Source organism: Castor canadensis, chromosome 12 (genome assembly GCF_047511655.1).
Source record: "Castor canadensis chromosome 12, mCasCan1.hap1v2, whole genome shotgun sequence".
Taxonomy (NCBI): domain Eukaryota; kingdom Metazoa; phylum Chordata; class Mammalia; order Rodentia; family Castoridae; genus Castor; species Castor canadensis.
The window spans coordinates 56780658-56796793 of NC_133397.1; the positions used below are offsets into that span (position 1 = coordinate 56780658).

General features: G+C 45.1%; 1 non-coding gene across 1 annotated transcript; it reads right to left on the reverse strand.

The window, feature by feature from the left end:
- Nucleotides 1-1464: 1464 nt before the first annotated feature.
- Trnaa-agc (transfer RNA alanine (anticodon AGC)) lies at nucleotides 1465-1538 on the reverse strand. Its single transcript has one exon. It is a non-coding gene; the product is annotated as a tRNA-Ala (tRNA).
- Nucleotides 1539-16136: the final 14598 nt, after the last annotated feature.

A 16136-nucleotide genomic window follows, 5' to 3' on the forward strand; every position in this document is an offset into this window, starting at 1 on the left:
CCCCAGTAATTAGGATTACAGGCATGAGCCACTGGCACTTGGCTGACTTTTGAACTCATTTTCCACACAGTACCTTCCTCTTTGCCATCAAGTTCTTTGCTAGTGCAGCCTTTCTTAAGAGTGCTCCACTGGGGCTGGTGGAGTGGCTTCCATGGTAGAAAGCCTGCCTAGCAAGTGTGAGGCCCTGAGTTCAAACCCCAGTGTCACCACCACCACCAACAACAAAAAAGTGTTCCATTGTTGCCTCTGGGTTTTTCTCCCAAGCCATGATACCCATTCTAGATTCTGACACCCTCCTGACTGTGTCATTCCCCACATCCCCAGCCAGCAATGATTGCATGACACGTACTGATTTAGGGATGTGAAAAACAAACATGTGCCTGAAAATTGGTGAGTTCAGGAGTTATCTTTCGAGCTCTAACCCTCAGGTTGCTGCATCCCCTGTGACTCACACCTTACTCAGATCTCTCCGGCATCATTTGCCATTTGCACCACTCTGGATCCCACGGTGATTGGACAAACCCCATTCACTATCCCCACAATTATTTCTTTTCTTTTCTTAAGAGAGGCTGGCCTCAAACCCATGATCCTTTTGCCTCTATCCCCACAATTGAATCAGCATTATCTATACTTGATTATATACTGTCTTCCTCTCTAGACCAGGAACTTCTATTTAGGAAACATGAAGGAACATGTTATTCATATGTCGATCCACTGTGCCTTGTATTGTGTAAGGAATAAAAGTGCTTAATAAATATTTATTGTTTCAGCAATGATCATGAGAGCCCACAAATTATAGGGGGGACATGCTTACACAGGACTTCCTGGGTGTTCATCTCCTTTCAGTGCATATACTGGTGAAACTAAAGAGTGCTTCATAGGTAATTAGGAGTCATCAGACTTAAAATGTAACCAAAGAAAAATAATCTGAGAAACTGGGAAGCAGGACCTGTAATGAAGGCGTGGGGTGATAAAGAAGAATGGAGAACATGGACAGGATATGGTTGCTCTTAGGTCTAGGAAAGACACTTAAACATTAGGATTTCCTGGATTGACAACCAAGGCCTGGGGCTCACTGCCTGGCTGAGATGTGAGTTCTGGGGGCAAAGGATAACCTTGACTGGGAGAGCCAGATTTCTAGGACTCCGTCCATCCGGTAACTTGGATCGCAGTCCAGCCTCCTCCATTAGAAGGAAATCTTGAAGTCTTGCCTGTTGCAATTGGCAATACTGTTCTCATGATAAACTGGCTTTCTTATTTTCTGTACTGATCCACTTGGTGTTATCTGATGGCTTTTGTCTCAGTTCCTGCTAGTTGTAACTCCACCCAGCTGTCAGCAATAATTTCCTACTACAGGCTCTACTGGGACCAGGCTGAAATCCAGGAGTCCCCAGGTTTCAGCCTATTAGCTTCTTTTCCACTCATGTGTGGATCTTTTTTTTTTTTTTCTTTCTTTCTTTCTTTTGGCGGAACTGGGGTTTGAACTCAGGGCCTCATGCTTGCTAGGCAGGTACTCTACCACTTTGAGCCACTCTGCCAGTCCTGAATGTGTGGTTTGGAAGTTGTTTACTGTGTCTGTTTTGAATGTCCGAAGGGTTGTGGGTGCCTATCCTCATCAGGGACAACTCCCAAGTGTGGCCCGTAACTGACCAGCTTTGTGCCTAGGTCCCTCTTTTCATGTCGCTTCTGGTTCCCTCTCCTTTGGGTACCTGCCTCTGGCATCTTCCTCAAGAATGCCAAGGGGTAATGGAGGACAGGAAGGTAATAAAAGTTCTGTCTGGGAGTTGGTAACAGTGGTAGTGGGGAGGATATAAGGAAAGGGTGAAAGAAGGTAAATATGGTGGGAATATTATGTACTCATATATGAAAATGGAAAATGAGACCTGTTGAAGGTATTCTAAGAATGGGAAGATAAAGGAGAATGATGGAAGGGGTGAATTTGAATAAGATATATTGTATGCACTTTTGTAAATGTCACAATGTTCTCCCAGTACAATAGCTTTCAGGTTGTGCCTGCACGGAGTGACTCCATTTTATAAAACAGTGTGCTCCCTTTTGCAAATGCTGAGGCGGAATGACTGTACATCTTGTTTGTGCAAGTAAACAACCACCATCTGTCCAGCACAAACCATGAGACAGATGGGTAAATAACATACTTATGCAAATAAAAGATAACCACCTATGAACTTAAAAAATTAAATCAGGAACATATAGACACATGGGAGTATCAAACTAACATCAGAAAAACCATGCTTATAAACTTATCAAACACATCAGACCAAGGAATGACACAACGCCCAAATATAAGCCATGTAAAGGAAGGGTCACATAACACTGGGGTGTGGTGGCACCCACTGACCATCATCAGTCCATCCAATGTACGCATTACAGATCTACAGCTGATGAACCTAAAACTCTGTCCTGGAGCTTCAGCTCAGCACCTTCCTCCCCATGTCCCTTGAAGCAACATACTTGAGTTGCCATCCATCTGGACCCAGTGAGCTTGGAACCAGTTCTGTGCCTTGAGCTAGCATTGTACCTTAAACCAGCTGTGAGTTTTAATACCACTGGATCGCAACAGCTCTGAGACTGGGTTCTTTATGTTAATATCTTATCAAACCTGCAGTGACTCTGTATCAGTTCTCTATTCTTGAATTCAGCAAGGCCTATATGAATCCTACAGCTCCTTTAACTCTTTCTTAGCTGTTTTGTAACCTATATTATCATTGTGAAGTGTGATGTGTGATCTGAGAGTTAATGTTAGTAATTAAGAGTGGAATAAAAGAAACTGTTTGCCAATGGTTCATGGCTATCGAGTAAAGCCAGTCGTACTTGGTGAATTAATACCAACAAAATTAATGTGGTTTGTGAGTTTATTGTAATTCAGTAATTTCTGACATTGAGGAAAGACAAGTGGGTCCATCTTTGTTTCTAACATAGTACTCTCAAGACATGAAGTGTACATATTTTTAGCCAGAAAACATCTACAATGATAAACAAGCTATTAATCATTGCCTATAGGAAATTTGTGTTGGAGGATTAAGGGCAATGGAAAATTAATTTTTCCTTAATATGCTTTAATACTTTTTGAACTTTTAAAGGTCAGATTCTATTATTTTAATATTAAAATATGTGTCTATATTAAGCTATTTTATATTATCTTATTTTAAAAATAAGTGACCACTGTTAATTATAAAAGCTATACATCTTTATTATAAAGGTTTTGGAAAATAAAGAGAAGAAAAAAGTAAATTAAAACCACTCATAATTGTACCATCCAGAAATTTTGATGCTATTGCTATTTTGGTACATATTCATCTACTCTTTCTTTTGAATGTACTATTTTGGCATACATTCTTCTAGTCTTTTGTCTGAGTGTACATGACATGTGCATGTGTATTGCATGTATGCGTGTATATATTTAATGTGCTCATCTTTTGTGAACTATTTTAATAATATATGGCAAAAATTTTTCATAATGGCTACTCAATATTTTTAAGTGGTTGCACAGTGTTGTATCCTATGGAGATATATGATAATGTGTTTAACCAACTCACTGTTGTTGGAAATATCCATTGCTTCCAGTTTTTCACTTATAAACACAGTCATGGGGACGTTCCTGTAGACAAGTCTTTGAGGGTGTCTATTATTGACATTTATGATGTTTGTGACAGTAGAATTGCTGGGCTAAAGTGTATACAAGCTCTTGGGGTTTTCTTGCTCTCTTTTTGTTACTCATTGATCAGGTTGTGTGGAAAATCTTCACCAGGGCTGCCAGAGATGCCACTTCAACTATGTATTATCAAAATTAATAATGACAGTATCTTTGTCACCTTCTCTGTTGGCTTTGTGATTTTTTAATAAATGGGTCTTATCTCTTTTTTTTGGTGGCACTGAGGTTTGAATTCAGAGCCTCATGTGTGATAGTCAGGCACCCCACTAACCTTTTTTTGTGTTGGGTTATTTTCAAGATAGGGTCTCTTGAACTATTTTCCCACTTGGCTTTGAACCTCAATCCTCCGATCTCTACTTCCCAAGTAGCTGGGATTATAGGTGTGAGTCACCAGTGCTCTGGCAACGCTCCTCTTCTTATTGACCACTTGGGCCTCACCTTCTGTCTGGACCCACATTTTCTGGGTCCACTGAAGTTCTTAATTACTGATACCTGGCAATGCTAGCAACCAGCTGCATCAACCCATTCTGTGCCTGGTCACAGTGCTCTCGTGACTTGTTTAAACACAAGCATCATGACATTGTATGTAAGAAGTCCCACACTCCGTCCAGAAAATTGAAAGCTTATCATGAGGATGAATGACCTCTCTCCCTTTGGTCTTTTTTTTTTTTTTTGGCAGCACTGGGGTTTGAACTCAGGGCCTAATGTTTGCTAGGCAGGTGCTCCTACCATTTGAGCCACTCCTCTAGCCTTATCCCTCTGGTCTTTGGCAAAGTTTTGGGTTTTTCTTCTCTTTGAATTTCTTCTTTACTTTATTTCTGAATTAGCATACACCAGTAACACAAGGGAATCCCACGCATACAGTGAAACTTGGACATCCTCAGCTCTCTATTAGGTTTTCATTTCCCTCTTTCAAACAGTGTTTGGTGGCTTTTCTTATCTGTTTTCATATGTATGTGTGTAGCATACTTTGATCCTCTTCACCCTCTTTTCCTTTCCCCTCCCCACTTCATTGATCCACTCCTGACAGTCCCCCATATCCATCTGTCTCATCATCACCATCATCTAAGCCCTGGTTCCACAAATAAGTGACAACATGTGAACATGCAATATTTGGCTTTTCTCACTCAGGATGTTGATCTCTGGCTCAATCCATTTTTTTGCAAATGAAATGATTTCATTTTTCTTTATGGCTGAGTAATATTCCATGATCTATCTATCTATCCCACATATAAGTATATATCACATGTTCTTTGTCCATTCATCAGCTGTTGGGCACCTCAGCTGTTTCACAGAGCTATAATAAACATGGGTGTGCAGGTATCTCTCTTGTATGTTGATTTATAGCTCTTCAGATATATGCTAAAAGTGGTATGGCAGGCCCATAAGGAAGTTCTAGTTTTAGTTTTTTGAGAAGCCTCCATACTGATTTTCATAGTGGCTGCACTAGTTCACATTCCCACCAGCGGTGTGTGAGGGTTCCTTCTTGCCCACATCCTGCTGGCATTTGTTGTCATTATTTGTGTTCTTGATGATAGCCGTTCTGACTGGGGTAAGGTGAAACCTCGGTGTCACTTTGACTCACTTTTTCTTGATGACGAAGGATGTTGAACATTTTCTTCATGTATTTATTAGCATTTGTAGTTCTTCTGAGGACTGCCTTTCAATTCATTTGCCCACTTATTAATTCGATTATTTGTTCTTTTGCTGTTTAGTTTTGTGAGCTCTTTGTGTATTCCGAATATTAATCCCTTATCTGTTGAATATTTTCTCCCTGTTCTGTGGGTTGTCTCTTGATTCTGGTAACTTTCTTTTGATGTGTAGAAACTCTTTAATTTGATGAAGTCCCATCGTTAATTCTTGCTCCCATATCCTGGGCAATTATGGTCCTTTTCAGGAAGTAATTACATGCTGCCTATATCTTCCAGAGTTTTCCCTATTTTTTTCCCTGTAGCAGTTTCACTGTTTTAGGTCTTTCATTAGGTTTTTTGATCCACTTGGAGTTGATCTTTGTACAGAGTGAAAGATGGGCTTCTAGTTTCAGTCTTCTGCTTGTTGATAGCCAGTTTTCCCAGTGCCATTTATTGAAGAGGCTGCCTTCGCTCTGGTGTATGTCTGTAGCTCGTTTGTCAAAGATAAGATGTCTGTATTTGTGGTCAAAGTTTTTTAAAGAGTAGTATGAACTTTTTGTTGTCAGTCTCTTGAGGTTCTCCTGAAATTGAAAAGTCAGTCTAGGGTGGGTGTGGTGACTTACACCTGTAATTCCATCACCTGGGAGGCTGAGGTAGGAGAGTTGAGAATTCAAGGCTAGCCTGGACAATTAAGTGAATCTCTCTCTCTCTCTCTCTCTCTCTCAAAAAAAGAAAAAAGTCAGTTTGGAATTTCTACTGTCCAGTCTAAGGCCCTTTGGGTCTTATCATCTTCATGTTTCTGCAGCTTTGGTTTTAATTTTTTTTTTTTTGGTGAGACTGAGGTTTGAAACCAAGGCTTTGAGCTTGCAATGTGGGTGCTCTACCACTTGAGCCACACCTCCAGTTCATTTTTTCTGGTTATTTTGGAGATGGGGGTTTCACAAACTATTTGCCTGGACTGGCCTTGAACCATGGTCTTCCCAATCTCAGCCTCCCAAGTAGCTAGGATTACAGGTGGGAGCCTCCAGTGCCTGGCAGCTTTTAGTATTTGACCACTTGGAAGGCATCTGGGCCACAATCTGCACTCTGCTATCATTCCCATTCTCTTTTGCTAGTTCTTCTTTTCTGAACCTAAATAGTAATACTTTAAGTAGTAACTCCTAAGGCTCTGTCTTAGGTTGTGTCCCTTTTTGTTCATGCTTGGTGCTTATAGTCCTCTAAAGCTTTCATCTGCAGGTGATTTAGTGACCTGTTCTGGCCACCCCAAAACCTGTCCCAGCCGTAGCTCATTCTTTCAGTGTCTCTTCCCCCTATACCAGCTTTCTCTTTCTCTGAACAGCATCTCTGTGGACAATTGCTCAATATAGCAGTCTTAGAGCCATTTCTTTTTCTGCTTTCTGCTTTGTCTGTCACTGTCAGACCCTGCTGGTTTTCTATGTGAATGTTCATTCATGAGGCCATTTGGACTGGAGTCCAAACCTCCTCATCCCTGGCTTAAATCAGTGTAGAGGCTTCCTATCCTACTTCCTGCTTCCTGTTTCACCTGGATAGACTCTACCTATCCTGCTATTTCCCTAATCATCTTCCTTCAACACCACTGTAGGAATACCTGCTGGTGGCTCTTCATCAATGGCAAAGACCTTCATCATTGGGCCACTGCTTTCATTTTCTGTCTCCCGTCCTGCATATCCTTCTGCCTGGCCCAGAGCCTGCACCTTTGGCAGGCTTATCCTTGGCACGTCACCTCTGGGTCTCACTATGACTTCTGTCCACAATGCCCTTCTGAACTTGGAGGGATATCTTTATTTCTTCCCGGAGACCTTCCCTGAACCTCTGAGCCCTTGCCTCTCCTTTCCCAGCATTACTCACTTCGTGTTCTCTGGTCCTTGGCGTCTCTGTCACTTCACCAGTGAGTGGTTATCACATTGTTATTCTAGCTAATCAAGGCCTTGCCTTCCTTTTTGGCTCCATGATGTGTTCAATGTGGACAGGACCAGGCTGTATTATCTTTGGTATCTCCAGGGCTTAGCACAGAGGAGGTACTCCCTAAGCATTTGTTCATTTAATGGCCTTACCAAGCTTGTTGGTAACTGATATTTTCAAATGCAGATGTTAGACTCTCAGTTTTCTTAATTTCTTATAATTATGGCTAAGTTAACATCCTATCACGGATCAACCTCCACACTGAATGAAGTTTTTGTCATTGTTCATCAGACACTTCTTATCCACATGGAAGATGGAGGCTTCCTCCTTGAGGTCAGAGATTTTCTGAAGTTCATTAGCTATGCAGAAAGAGTGGGCCTCCTGAAAGTTGTAGGCTTGTGTTTGGCTCCAAACAGGAAGTTGAAAGGCAAATGAAAATGCAGATATTTCCAGTTCACAAACAAAGTTAAAACAACTCCCTCACCTCATACTCTGGGGCCTGAGCCTGTTCCTACTAGTTCAGAGAAAGGCGTTTTCCTGGGCTGACCTGGTTCATCTTGTGGTGGCTGATGCCTGGCAGCTTGCGGGGTGGGTTGGGAAGGGGGCTCAGTCCTTGAACCTTAGTGCCCTCAACCATAAAGCGGAAACAATAACCCCAGTGTGAAAGAGTTAAAAAGGACAAACAGCATCTGACAGAGTCTCACTGATGTTTGCCCAGGCCCCCTTGTCCTCGTGATCCTCTTACTTTTGCCTCCCTGTATCTGGGATTATAGGCGTGCCACCATGGGTGGCCTCAGGGCAGAGATTTTAGGAGTTTGTGGATGCTGTTCTGGGATTCATCTGAAACCACCCCCACCTCCCCCTGAGAACTTTACAGTCAATCCGGTGGGAAAGTATATTTTTCTGGGCAGTCTTTTTTTTCACCTTCTCAGAAGAGTCTGTGAATGAAAAATATTAAGAACCACCTGGGAGCTGAGTGCTGATGGCTCACACCTGTATTCCTAGCTCTTTGGGAGGCTGGGATGGGGAGATTCAAAGCCAGTCTGAACAAATATTTCATAAGATCTCATCTCCAAAATAACTGGACCAAAATGGACTGGAGGTGTGGCTCAAGTGGTAGGGCTTTGAAAGCAAAGTCTGCCCCAGCCCAGATATACCGCCAGCTGCAGTGTGGATTGGGACAACTGGACAGAAGAACACGAGGCCCTTAGTGAAGACAAGAGTGTGAGATGACCTGGTTTGTGTGGCTCCTGCCCTTATGACCGGCCCTCCACTCCAAAGGACTCTTGGCCCTCCACTTGGATGGACTGTGGCAGGCTCTAGAACGAATGCTTCTGGAGCGTGTGTTTGAATGGATCCGCCCAGATTCTGGGTAACAGATGTTTGTTCCGGCTGCCAGGGGTGGGAGGTGCACCAGTAATCCAGGAACTTTGTAAAAGAGAGAGATTCAGTGAGCCTCTTGAAAATGGAAGACAAGCTTTGGCCTCATTCATCTGGGCTCTAACCAATTCCAGTAGAAGCAAGCCAGGAGGCACAGGAGACTCCATCATACTCACAGCAGACCTGCAGAGGACAAAGATGACCCATCCAGGAGGACCGTTGTTCTGGCATGGTAGCAGCTTTGCAGGCCTAAGCACTACCTCCTGCAGCGTTTCCTCCCATCTCACAAGGGGACAAGATGCTTCAGGGTCTCCCTGGCTGGCCTCACAGCTCATCCAAAACACAGAGCCATCCCAGCCTTGACTTCTTTCCAGAGATTGATGGCCAGTATTGACTGGAAACCAGGCATGTGCAGACTTCCTGGCTGTTTTGTTTGAACACACTGGGTTTAGTGCAAAGGGATGTTGTCTGGGGGAATGACTTGCCTGAACAAGATTCCCGATGGAAATTTCTTTACTCAGAACCAGGTAGATGTGTCTTTGACAGGATCTCACTGCTCTTTGTACCTAGAGACAATTCTACTCAGTTACTCACCTCAACCTGCAAGCAAATGCAGGTCCTTGATGTTCCTTGTTGAAGGAACAAAAGATGATGGCATGAGACCTCAGCTTCTGTGTGACTTCATGCATATTGCATGCAGGTTTTTGCAATGTGTGTTTGATTTGCAGTGGAGGAATATTTATTTCTAAATCTACCAAATGCTTCCCAAGGCAGCCTCCACACACATTTTAATTGCTAAACCTACTTATTCTGACTCAGTGTCTGTTTGGTAAAATGTCTAGAGATATAAAAAGGGGGGAGAGAAGTGAGCTGGGCCAGATGCTCCCTATGACTAACAGAATGTCCCCCCAAAGATGGGAGATGAGCGGCCCGCTGGCAGGCGTGTCAGAGGTGGGTGGGTTTCTCAGAGCACTTATTTAAAGCCATGCACTATTGCACTAAAATTATAATTTGTGAATAAGCATTGAATTAGAGTTGCTGGGCTGCGCTGACTCATGCCGGGGACTGGGACTGGGTCTGATGAATGTGTTCATGTCACAGGCAACTCAAGCAAGAGGAGAAGAGCAGAAAAGGTTCCATGGGGAACCCACCTGGCTTTCCTAAGTGTCATATCTGAAGCTGACCTGAACACGTGGCTTTCACTACACTCACTCTCTCTGTCCCTTTACAAGGGTTGGTCAGGACCGGGCACAGGTGGCTCACGCCTGTAATCCTAGCTACTCAGGAGGCAGAGATCAGGAGGATCATGGTTTGAAGCCAGTCCCTGGCAAATAGTCTGAGAGACCCTTCACAAAAAAGGATTTAGTGGACTGGCTCAAGGTTTAGGCTCTAAGTTCAAGCCCCAGTACTGCAAAAAACAAAAAACCAAGGGCCAGTCAGTGGATAAAAAGTGTGTGCCAGGGTCTCTATGGGGCTTTGAGGTCACGTACCCTTCATCCCATCTCTAGGACATTCTTGCAATGGGGATGCACAGGTATTTAGACACTGGTTTCAGGGCCAGACTTAAATGTTACCTAAATCCTCAGCATTTTTCCTTTTTTTTTTTTTTGTGGTACTGGGGCTTGAACTCAGGGCCTACACCTTGAGCCACTCCACCAGCCCTTTTTTTGAAGGTTTTTTTTTTCTTCGAGATAGGGTCTTGAGAACTATTTGCCCAGGCTGGCTTTAAACTGCAATCCTCCTGATCTCTGCCTCCTGAATAGCTAGGATTACAGGTATGAGCCACCGGCACCTGGCTCCTTTTCCTTTTTATATTTATGTATTTATTTGAGACTGGGTTTTGCTATGTAGTCTACTGGTCTGGAACTCGTTATGTAGGCCAGGCTGGCCTGGAACTCTCGATCTTCTTGCCTTGGCTTCCTGAGTGTTGGGATAACAGGTGTGTACTGCCACTCCTGGCCTAAATCCTCACCATTTTAAGTCATGACTTTTGGGTCTTGTGAGGACTAGGTCATCTGGCAAAGGTGACATGGGCCCCTTTGCCAAGCTCTGTACTTCTGGCAGGTGGGAACAAGTAGACTCACTGAGCTGAAGTTCAAGTGCTTGGGGGCTTGTTGGAGCAGGTCTTGTGAAAGTTGCTGGGGCCTCCCTCCTGCTGTCTTGGGTATTTATGTCATAAGATTGCTTCCAAGTGGTCCTAGTAAGATGTTCCAGTAAGAAGTGAGGATTGTGGAGATGAATGTGAATGAGGGAACTATTGGTATCTTTTTCCATTAATAATTTAACTTGAATTCACTCATCCTATTAATCGATCAATAGTTTGAAAGAACAGAGAGTAAGTTTCTTAGGTCACAAGTTTTAGGAAGCATGATTTTCTTAGAAATGGAGTGGAGAAATCCCAGAGCACAGGGCCTTGGTAGGAAGATGGGACAGTGGGTTGCCACATAGGCTATAACCCAGCAGCTCTCAGTTGGGTAACATTGCCCTGGGGAACATTTGGCAAGGGCTGGAGACACCTTTGGTTGGCATAGCTGACAGAAAGGCACTCCTCGTATCTAGTGGGTAAAGGCTGGGGACACTGCTAAAGATCCCCCAATACACAAGTCAGCCCTAAATGTCCATAGTGTTACTCCAGAGAGCCTATTGTAAATGTCCCCAGAGTGTAAGAGTCACATGTACACGCTGTCTTCCTCCCATGGGTGACCTTGGGGTTGTGTGTAATATTCATCATATGTGTTGAGAGTAGCATCTATGTGCCAGGCTCAGTGCTGGGCCAAGTAGGAGCTCAGTGACGACTCTGATCAGTTAGGGGGAAACAGTGAAGTCAGCTCTCCCAGCCAGGGCAGGACCACGTGACCAGTTAGTCAGCCTCTCCTGTGCTCAGAGAAAAGCTCTGAGGGAGACAGCTGCATCTCTTGGACTCCCAGTGCCAGCACTAGTGCCTCATTAATGGTGGGCTCCATCCTCAACAGATGCCTGCATCCATTTGGGACGTGGTTCTGGAGAGAGGTGAACTTCCTCATGGGGCCTGTGCCATGATCCTGTCCTGGAGAGCAGTGAGCACGTGTGCCATTCTGAAGGCTTTCTGGTGTCCCATCCATGCAGACTCCATGCAACTGTCTTGTTTCAGGAACTGAGACAGATTCAGATGTGACTGAGGGGGCCCAGAGCCCATTCTCTTGCTCAATAGTGATTATTCATGGCTGACCTGGACATTTTGCAGAAAAGCCCCCACATCCGGCCTCAGGAAGCCCTATGTGGAGGTGGGAGCATCCCTCAGGGAGGGTGTCTTGCCAAGGGAGCTTTGGAGAAGGAGGAGATCATCTGGTTATCACATTTCTATCATTCTCACGACACTCAATTGTATATTGGGTCACAAGAGCTCAGGAGACTGTGAAGATTTGTTTCACAGAAGGGATTCTGGCTTGAGGAAGATGGAAAAGCCAGGAGGGCAGAAGCCTATTCAAGGCAGAAGATCTGAAGGCTGCCTGGACCTGTAGCCCACCCCAGTCCATCTAGAGACAGGTCCATATTTATGCTCAATGGAACAAGAATGGACTTGGGGGATTCCTGAGCTAATGGGCGCTGCACGTTTCTACTATCACATGTCATTCCATACCAGATCTGTCTCCTAGCTTGCTTCCAATTTCTTCCACTTCTACCTCTTTGATCAGGAACTAGGTCTGTCACTTACCCCTGATCATCTCACATGTGTTTTCTTTCTTCCCCATCTTTTCACCTGGCCTTTTTGTTCCTCTGCTCACAGATGACCAGAGCTGTCCTCAAGGCCCGATCTTAGACTGTCTTGCCCACTGGCACCAGGTAAACCTTCCTCCTGGTCCACACAATTCCTTGGATGAAAAACACTTAGGACTTCCAGGCTGATCAAAAGCTTTTTTCATTTTTTCCAGATCTCATTCTTTTTTTAAAGAACATATGTTCACCTTTTATTCTCTTTAAGTAAACCCCTTAGTGTTGTTTCCCAAAGAGTTTGGGAATTACTGGCTTGGTTTATCTGACACCATTTGCCTTTGCCCTGCTTGGAAAGACATGAGTGAGGAGCAGACCTGGGGCCCAACCAGACCCGCTGGCTCCCTCTTGTGGACAGCAGGGGAGAAGACACGGGGAAGACAAGGCTCTGTAGTATCTACAAATACCATTTCACTCAAACAGTCCAAGAAACCTGATCTGCAAAACACAGTCTAGATGGAGCTGTGCAACGTAAACCAAATGCTAGGAATGGAGAGATAATGAACAAACCAAATTTTAGCCAATCTATTTTACCCATGGTAAACTTTCTTGTCTGGGCAATTTACAAGGATCAAACTCTTTCGGGGCTCTCTTGTCCCCTTTTTCCTGTCTCATGGTGGGAAGAGGAACAAATGGTCCAAGTGGCATGGCTAGGGCTCCTTCTGGCAAGAGTGGGGCCTTACCCTCCCCCACCCCGGCCCCACTGTCCTGTACCCCCCACCACAGGTTTCCCGCAGTCTGATTAGTTTTGGGGCTGCCTGAGCATAGACAGGCTCAACTCTTCTCTGACTGACGACTACCAACTCTGGAGGCCTCTTAGCTTGGCTCTAGGTCCCTGTATTCCACACTCTGCCCTTTCAGGCCTCCCCTTCTCCCAACTAGAAGTGGGGTGTATAACAATGGAGGAACAATGTTCTGAGCTTCAGTTAAGGCATGCTCCCTCAAAAGAGGGTTGTGCAGAGTAGGCTGTGCTTAGCACATCTAACGGGACCTGTATGTGTGGGGTGCGTCAAGTATTTTGAAGGTTTCTCTTCTGTGCGTACCCTACACAGTCCCTAATTTTGATGGCAGAGAGGCAGCAAGCTTTCACTGTATCTGATAATTGAAGAAGCCTCTGCTAGTGGCACTCTTGGGTCCCTTAAACCTGGCTTCCCTTCCCGGTCTTAGTGTGTGGGTGTCAGTTACTGCAACAGGCCCTCTGTAAGTCCCCCAGGCAGGGTGAGGTGTTTCTGCCATGTGTCCTCCACCTCCAGCAACCTGGCCCACACATGGGTCACTAGGGTACTTTGTCAGTTTTCTTGGCTGTACCTACCATGCACTCCCTGCCTCTGGGCAGCCGCTGTGTCTTATTCCCTCGGTGTCCCCAGGGGCTGGTTCCCTTTCTGGCATACTGTAAGGACTGTCAGGGATGGCTTTCTATATGATGTATCTTCTGTTCTGGGTTTCAAGAATGAGAAGGGATCTTCCAGGAGATAGAGCATTCTAGAAAGAAGTGATAGTGTAAACATACAGAGCACCCTAGTTGGACAAGGGCGAGAGGGGCCCTAAACCGTGCTGTACCTGGGAGGGTGCTCTGGCCTTTCTTCAGCACTACCCCCCATCCACCTCCTGGGCAAAAGTCTGTGGGACAAGGAGATGGCCCAAGAGAGGTCTGTTCCTCCCCAACCATGCTCTGAGCATGTCAGCCCAGAAATTCCTACTTCCACAGGCTGCAGGGGCCTTCCCCCTGGTTCCTCCTCCCAGGGTCCAACTGTGCTGCTGGCTGGTGTACAAACACCTAGACCCAAGGGGAAGCTGTTTTGGGGGTGTGATTGGAGCTTGGAGATTTGTGCTGGGTTGTGTACACACACACACACACACACACACACACACACACATACACACACAAATACACGAGAAGTCCTTGAGGTACAGGACAAGTCCGGGGTGGATAGAGAAGGGGGCAGGCTGAGGGTTATCCTCACACACCATACTCCAGGGCAAGCCCCCAAGAAGTTCCATGATTCCAAACACAGAGCTGGTCTTCCTTGCCATTGTGAAGGTACCTGTCAAAGTAGAACAAAAGAAATATTTTAATCCACCAGAATGGCTGTACTAAAAAAGATGAACAGGGTGGGGTGTGTGGCTCAGTGGTAAAGCACTTGTTCAGCATGAGTGAAGCCCTAGGCTTGATCCCAAGCACCTAAAAACAAACAAGCACCAATAAAACAGATAGATAGATAGCAAGCATTGGTAAAGAACTAAGTGTTAGTGAAGATTTGGAGAAGCTGGCACTGCCATACACTTCTGGTGGAAAGGAAAATTGGGCAGCTCCAGTGGGAAGGTAAACCTAGAGTTACCTAGAGTTACCTTGTTACCCAGCAATTCTATTTCTGGGAATGTACCCAAGAATTAAAAACACATTCCAGACAAAACCTTGCACAGCAATCTTCATAGCAGCATTAATCACAATAACCCAAAGGCAGAAACAACAGAGTTGTCCACCAACTGACAGATGTATAAATTTAAAAAAAGTGCTAGAACCATACGATGGAATAATATACAGCTGTAAAAAGGAGTGAAATACTCATACTACAAAATGGATGAACCTTGAAAAGATTCTTAGAAGTGCAAGAAGCTGGTCACAAAGGCCACATATTGTAGAATTTATTTGTAAGAAATGTCTGGAATTAGCAGGTACATAGAGACAGAAGGATTAGTGATTGCACAGGGCTGGGAGGAGAGCGAATTAGTGATGGTTAACAGGGGCAGAGTTTCTTCTTTTTTTTTTTTTTTTTGGTGGGACTAAGGGTTTGAACTCAGGGCTTTGCACTTTGAGCCACACCTCCAGTCCTAGAGTCTCTTTTTGAAGTGAAGGAAACGCTCTGGAATAGACAGTGGTTGTGGGTACACAACTCTGAGACCATCCTAAAATACTGAATTGTATACTTTAAAGTGGTGGATATTATGGTATGTGGATTATATCTTAATTTTAAACAGAGAAAATATTTTGTAGAACAGTTTGTAGCTTGATTTAGAAGTTGTGATGTTCAGACACATAGTTCCTGGGTCCTCTGTGTAGTCTTACCCTGGGCCCCGCAGATCTGCTGGGAAGCTGTCTGTGGTCTGAAACAGTCGTGACACTTTGCCAACTCAAGATTTTCGGTGGATCTGGAGCTCACATTGAGGTGGAGGAAGGTAGTAAATGAGCCTGGAGCATGTCCAGGACCAGTTTGTGGTGGGTTCAGAAGCTGGGAGGGAAGCTTGGCCTTTACTGGGGGGCTCTTGGTCATAATAGGCATGGAGGAGTCTTGAACCAGGTTTTGCATTTCCAGACAAGCTGCTCTGGCAGCTGTTGGACAGGACAGATCTGAGAGGGGCAGGATTGGAGTCAGCCAGACACTTGGCTACTGGCTAGGCCAGAGGAGAGGCAGTGCAGGCTTGAATGAAGACAGTGGAAATGAGGCGGAGGCCAGGGCAGGTGAGGAGAGTGTTGATCTGGTGAGCCTGGTGGAGTGTGGATGGTCACTGGGCATGGGAACAGACCCACAGGGTGTGTGGGGGGAGGAGTCAAGGTGGCTTGATATGGGTGACAGGGGACCATTGATGGGCAGGTTTTGGGGCATGTGGAGGAAGAGGACCTGTTGGCTGAGCAGCTGAGGGAGGGCAGGCGGGGAGTGAGAGGAGGCCAGCCTGGAGGCAGACATGGAAGGGTCCTCGGGTCCTCAGCAGGCTGTTCTCCAGGCTCGTGGTGAATGAAATTCTGTAGCTCAAGGGAGAGATGAATGTTGGCGCCTTGA